The sequence below is a fragment of the Microcebus murinus genome, chromosome 6 (genome assembly GCF_040939455.1).
Source record: "Microcebus murinus isolate Inina chromosome 6, M.murinus_Inina_mat1.0, whole genome shotgun sequence".
In the NCBI taxonomy this organism is placed as follows: Eukaryota; Metazoa; Chordata; class Mammalia; order Primates; family Cheirogaleidae; genus Microcebus; species Microcebus murinus.
The window spans coordinates 99,735,418-99,742,013 of NC_134109.1; the positions used below are offsets into that span (position 1 = coordinate 99,735,418).

The 6,596-nt window shown below is 43.3% G+C and overlaps 1 protein-coding gene across 10 annotated transcripts in view; it reads right to left on the reverse strand.

Annotated features, from left to right (window-relative positions):
- The window catches only part of HERC1 (HECT and RLD domain containing E3 ubiquitin protein ligase family member 1), a 217,817-nt gene extending 213,267 nt beyond the window's left edge, over positions 1 to 4,550 (reverse strand). For 8 of the 10 annotated variants that reach the window (XM_076004465.1, XM_076004462.1, XM_076004464.1 and 5 more), the window contains exon 1: positions 4,125 to 4,267. The gene's annotated coding sequence lies outside the window, so the exon portion shown is untranslated. Of the gene's footprint in view, positions 1 to 4,124; positions 4,275 to 4,464 lie in introns of those variants that run through there. The other 2 variants (XM_076004460.1, XM_076004459.1) reach the window with 2 other exon arrangements.
- Between the last annotated feature and the right edge of the window lie 2,046 nt (positions 4,551 to 6,596).

Genomic DNA, 6,596 nt, shown 5'->3' on the forward strand with positions numbered 1-6,596 from the left:
ATTCCTTGAGATCAGGAGTTAGAAACCACCCTGAGCAAGAGTGAGACCCCATCTCTACTAAAAACAGAAAAATTATCCAGGTGTTATGGTGCATGCCTGTTGTCCCAGCTACCGGGGAGGCTGAGGCAGTCAGGAGGATTGCTTGAACCCAGGAGTTGGAGGCTGCTGTGAGCTAACACCAAGGCACTCTAGCCCAGGCAACAGAGTGAGACTCTATCTCAAAAAAAAAAAGACAAGTGCTTGAAAAAGAGTGGAGGCAAACCAGAAAGAGCTCCCAATGTCCACAAGTGGAACAATTTGAGCAATAAAATAAATAATGATAGTACTGAATTATAACTTGTGAATAAATACTCATAAGAACATACTGATATAAGTAATTGAATAAATGAGGAAGAAGGGACATTTCTCTCTTACAGAAGAATTCCAATTAACAAATGTAAAAAGAAGGAATGAGGGAAATCCAGAAACACCATTAGGCAAACACCACAGTAATAACTGTTGCAGAGAAAATCCACCAGTGGATGTTAAAATCAATGGGAGAAAGTTTGACGAGAAACAGTGTATCTGCATAGTCTCAAAGAATCTGCCCCAAGATATGTATCAATTATAAAGGGAAGAATAGTAACTTTACAGTGAAGAAACAACAGAAGCCACTTTAACAAAGTGATCAAGGTTAAAATAACACTAGCAATAAAACATATCAAAACCATGTACTCCCTAATAATATGCATAGAGAAGGACACAACATCACTTCTATAGTTTTCTTGAAAACCATGCATAACTACCACAATCTAATCATAAGAAAACCATTAGACAAAGACAAAAATGAGAGAAATTCTACAAAATAACTGATGAGTACTCATCAAAAGTGTCAAGGTCACGAGAAACAATGAAAAACTGAGGAACTGTCAGAGATTGGAGGAGACTAGGAAAACACAACTAATGAAATGTGGGATCCTCAATTCCTGGAACAGAAAAAAAGGCATTAAAGAGAAAAATCGGTGAATAAAAATCTATGCTTTCCTTAGTAGTATTATACCAATGCTAATTTCCTGGCTTTGCTAATTATACTATGGTTACGTAAATTGTTGATATTAGTGGATGCTGAGTGAGAATATAAGAACTATGTACTATCTGTGTAATTTTTCTGTAAGTCTAACATTATTTCAAAATAAATTAAAAATAAATAAATAAGGGTGGCACAGTGGCACCACAGTGGCACCTTGGGAGGGCAAAGCAGAAGGATCACTTGAGGCCAGGAGTTCAAGATTGGGCTGGGCAACATAGCAAGGGAAACCCCCATCTCTACAAAAAATATAAAAAATAACCAGGCATTGTGGCCTGTGTCAGTTACTCAGAAGGCCAAGGCAGGAGGTTTGCCTGAGCCCAGAAGTTTGAGTTTGCAGTGAGCTGGGAGGATGTGCTGCATTCCAGACTGGGCAGTGACACCCTGTCTCTAAATAAATAAATAAAATCCATCAGTCAATCATCTGATGCCACTGTCATATTTCCTTGCTCAGGGATCTCATCTGGAATTTAACATTCCCATTAATTCAGAAGACCCAGTAAATAACAGCAGAACAAACTAAATTCATAAAAATCATATCTAGCACCTAGTAAGTAAATTACCTATTCTATGCTCCCTTACTATTTATTTCTTTAGTTAAAAAAATAAATGCTGACAGATGTGCTTTTATTGCCTTTGCAAACTTTTTAAATGACTTGACCAACTTTTATGTTTTCAATATCATGATAATTTGCAGTATGCACCTGTAACAATACATTTCATGTGTCTATTAAGGCAAAGTTTTATTTACAATAAAAAAAACTATCTTCAATAGATTACAGTAACTTTGTTACTTGTTCTTATATAGTTGTCCAACTATAAAATTTAAGTTTTGTTTCACAAGTTTCCTTTTATCCTAATACAAACTTCTCCCCACACCCCAAACCACAATGTCATTATCATCAATTTAAGATCCAAAAATCTGAATTTTAAAAGCTCAGATGTTCAACGTATCCAGTCCTTTTTTTTCTGTCTAATATTAAGGACTATTTAGTCCTACTTAGTTGAGAAAAAATGCTTGGGACATTAGAATTTTATTAGTATTTATTCTTTATATCCTCTACTAACAAATCCAGTCAAATCAACAACACATTCTCAGAAATTCCTTTAAATCAAATGGGATTTTCAGGAGATGTTTATATTAATGAGAAAATTAAGTGACATGTTTACATTTCCTTTCTCCTCCATATACCACCAGCATAACTGCACTAGGAATGGAATACATAACCAGCAAAAGGATGGAAGTGTCACATGCAAAAGGTATGACTGGAAATTTAAGAAGCAAAATGGTAAGAACCTTAGGGAAAGCAAAATTCATAAAAGTTTAGAATTACAAGGAGCCTTAATAGGCCATTTAATCCATTCCAATGACAACAACCTCAGACAGATGACCATCTATCCTATTTTTAAAAGCCACCAGATTTCCAACCTCTCTAGATATTTCATTCTGCCATACAATCCTGTCATGTGATTTGGGGGAAATATTATGACTGTACTTTGCCCTACCTAATGCTGTTTGTTTTCAAATAATATAACAATACATTTTTAACTCGCATCCAGGATATATAAATGTGTACAGGTACAGAATATAGAGATGTATATATGTACGTATATGCATAAAACAGGCACCTAAGACACTCAATTTTGCTTGTATAAACAAAAGATACAGAAACATACAAGTCAAAGGCATAAACCCATTCCACACTAATCACAAAAAGTACTAGGAAACAATGTCACAACAATTTTGTTCTAAAAATAACCAATAGAAATCAATTTTATAAAACCTTGAGGTAATTAGGGTCTCTTACCACTATGAATAACCACAGTTTCTTTGCTTTTCACAAACACTGCCCCTTTTTGAGCAACCACTACAAGCAAAATTGTAAAAATACTTATTAGATCCAAGTAATTGATTTTTTTAACGTTTGTCTTTTCAAATCATTTAGCTGACAATCATTTTGGAAGAGGGCCCACTGAAAGAGATAGTAATGACAGAGTACAGCCAGTGATAATGAACGAGTAACCAGTTTTAATCAAGCAGGCCAAAGAAATGATTCAAGTAAAATAAATCATTTTTGGAACATATATAGAATAGGGAAGTCCCATGCGAGGAAGAGCCAAGCACTACTTGAAAAAAAAAAAAATGTGTCTGTTTGAAAATACACCAAAATGTTACCTATGAAATGCTACTTCTGGAGTTGGAATTACAAAGATGGGTTTGTTCAGACTTGTTGTTCCTATTATTAGATTATCCATATTTTCTAAGTATTAGAGACTTTCTTTAAAAGGAAAATTCTGTCCCTGTGTTTCACTCTCTAAGATAGATAGCATGTCTTTTACATAACCTCCGGGGAGAGGAGGTACCAGCTCCTGTCCTCCTGATGTCTCCCAGGAACCTGCCACCCATCACAGTAAAGCTTTCACCGTGCTCCCTGGGACAGCTCCTGTCATCATCACCCTCATCTCACTCTGGAGACTACACAATGCGCCTCGCCTTCCCTCCCGGCAGCAGAGGCTTTATAATGTGTTGTTTTATCGGGGCGGTGGGTTTCGAGGAAGGTTTACCAGACGATGAGCTGCCCCCACCCAGAGGCAGAGGAGAGGAGAAAGACACGTCGTCCCAACCTCCAGCCCTCTAGATGCGGCTGGCACCTGGGGGCACCGGGGTCGCGGCTCTACCCGGATCCCGACAGAGAGGCGGCCTGCGGCCTCCGCGCCCAAGCGCCGGTCGGGGGAGGGGCGCTCGTTGGCGGATAAAAGAGTGAGAGAGAAGGTCAGAGACGCGACCACCGAGCGGCTGAGGGACAGGTACAGCAAGCTGCCGGAGGGGCGGGTCCCCGGGCCCTCTCCGGCGGGCGGCTCGGCTTCTAACGCGGCTGCGCCTCCCGGGCCGGGGACCCGCACCGCGCCGGGAGGGCTCCCTCAGGCCTCCGCCTGCTGCCCACCCGGGACCCCGGCAGCCCTGCTCGGCGGCGGCCCCGGAACGGCCCCGGCCGGCCTTGCGCCGAGGGCCGAGCACACGCACGGATGGCCAGGAGGACAGAAGAGGAGGCGTTACCGTACGCGGCTCTGGAGCAGGCGGGGGTGGGGCGCGGTTCCAGCGACCCGAGCCGGGCTCGGCAGCGGCTGCGGCGGCCGCGTCCTTTATTTTTTGCTGCAGCAGCGGCGACTTGTCAAAGGGAAAGACGTAAGAGGCGGCGGCAGGCGAATCTCGCGGGATTTGGGCGGAACTCTCGCGCAGTCTGGCGCGCTCGCCCCGCCCCCCAGACCCAGCGCGGGAGGCCAGACGCCGGTGAGGCGGAGCGAGGTTGCCGGCTGAAGGAAAAGGGGAATGGGACTTGTGGGTGGGGGAAGCCAACCGAGGTTCTAGGGTCATCCTGCTGCTGAGCATCCCTCACCTTTAAGCCTTCGCGGAGTCCGGACGTCCGCCCGCGGCGTCCGGACTCCTTCGCTGAGGCACAATTGAAGGCGTTTCACAGAGGGCGGTGAGGAGTAGGGGGCCAGATGGCGCGCCCCGTTTTCCTCGTCGCCGGCGGGGAAAACCCCACCGCCCCGCGTCCGGGTGCTGCCGGAGTAAGGGACACGTGGGAAAGCTGGCGGCTGGGTTGGGGGCCACACCCCTTTTTATGTCCGAAGCGCGCCTGGTGCGCTGTGCTCTTTATCTCCCATCATAGCGGAGCCTGCCGTCCGGCCGGGCAAGTTCAATCCCGTGAAAGCGTCTCACTTGACCTACTCCCACCTCGTTATTGCTGTCTTTGTGCGCTGCAGGGCGGCAGGACACTGGGGCCTGCCACTCGGTTTTCTTTTCTGCTGGGGGACACTGAAGTAAATTGTCTTTTGGGTGACTTACATTCTTGACCGTGACCCCGACGTCTATCTACAAAGAAGCCCAGTGAGGAGACGGATATTGACTGGCCTAACATAGATTCTGGTGGTCATTAAATTGTCAAATGAATATCCCTCCCCCATAATCCCACCTTCCACCTGCCACCTCCACCTCCTGTATCTTTTTTTTTTTTTTTTTTTGGAGACAGGGTCTTGCCTTGGGAGGCTGAGGCAGGAGGATCACTTGAAGCCCAGAGTTCAAGACCGGCCTGAGCAACATAGGGAGATCTCGATCTCTACAAAAAATAAGAAAAATCAGCTGGGCATGGTGGTGTGCATCTGTAGTCCCAGCCACTGTACCTATCTTTACTCCTACACTCCCAATTTTCAAAATATTCTGTTACACTGAGTACCAATTATTCGTAACTAATTGTGAGGATGTGGAGCCAAAAAATGGAGCTGGTCGGTCTGCTCTCTAGAAGTTCACAATCTAATTGGAGGCATAGGAGGAACACACAAAGAACATACAGGCCACGTATGCCTCCTAATGTAAAAAAATTATGGTATTGTAACAGAAGGGCCTGGAAAAGGGCAAAATGTATTACAAGTTGTCTTTTTAAACCCCACCACCACCACCACTCTTTGGGATTATTAAAACCTGCATTCCTGCCTGAGGCCAGTGATGAGAGGGGCTTTGCTCTTTGTACCACAGGAGATGGCTCAATGGAATTGTCCAGATTGTCTTCACCTGTGATGCTATAGTTAAACAGCAATAGCTGGAAGCTGAAAACTTTCTTTAAAAGCTCTGTATTCCTGCTTATAGACAGGATGATAGTACTTTAAGAGTCTGCCATCCTCTTCATTTGCCGGCAAATTATTAATTTCTCTTTCCTTTTCCTCATACCACTTGTCCTCATTCTTCTGATGTGGCCTTGGTGCGGCTTTGGGTACAAATGCCAAACTTTCAGTAACAGTATGGGCAGACAAGGGAGTACTTGTCCATAGTTACTTGGATATATGTGTGTGTCATGTGAGACGGTTTAGCTCAAGAGTTAGGAACCACTCAATATCAGACACTGGTGAGAATTCTGGAATCCCCTGTAACAAATGTGTGACCTTGGGCAAGTTGCTTGACCTCTCTAAACCTCAGTTCTTTATCGATCAACTTACAATAATAGTTCTTATCACAGGGTTCCTCTGAGGAGTAAAATATGTAAAGCTCCCAGCACATATTAAGTACTCATTAAATGGTAAGTCTTATGTGTGTAACTTTTAAGTTCCTATGTATAAAATATGTGTCTATTTCTGGTAAGCTAGACCTGAGGAAGTAAATATATAAGCAGTGATGTCATTGTTGCTAGTGCTTTATGATTTTAGTTTTGGGTTCAAAGCTGACTCAAGACCAACAGGCTTTCTTGTCTTCTTTGTTTTAACATATTGATGATGTATCCTTCTATGCCACTCACAAATATAATATTCCATGTTCTTGAATTTGTGAAACTGTACTGCTTTTGCCCATTCTCTTTTAAGAAAAGAACTGTGCTTACTTTAAAGGCCAATTAAGAGATTCTCTCCATTGCCCTCTTCTTAGATTCCAACCCTCAGAGCTGTGTGGAAAAGAGAATTGAATACAATTGAGTTCTGTTGCATACAATTAATAAATATACTTAGTGTCAGCAAGTAAGCACTGACTACTTTCCATTCT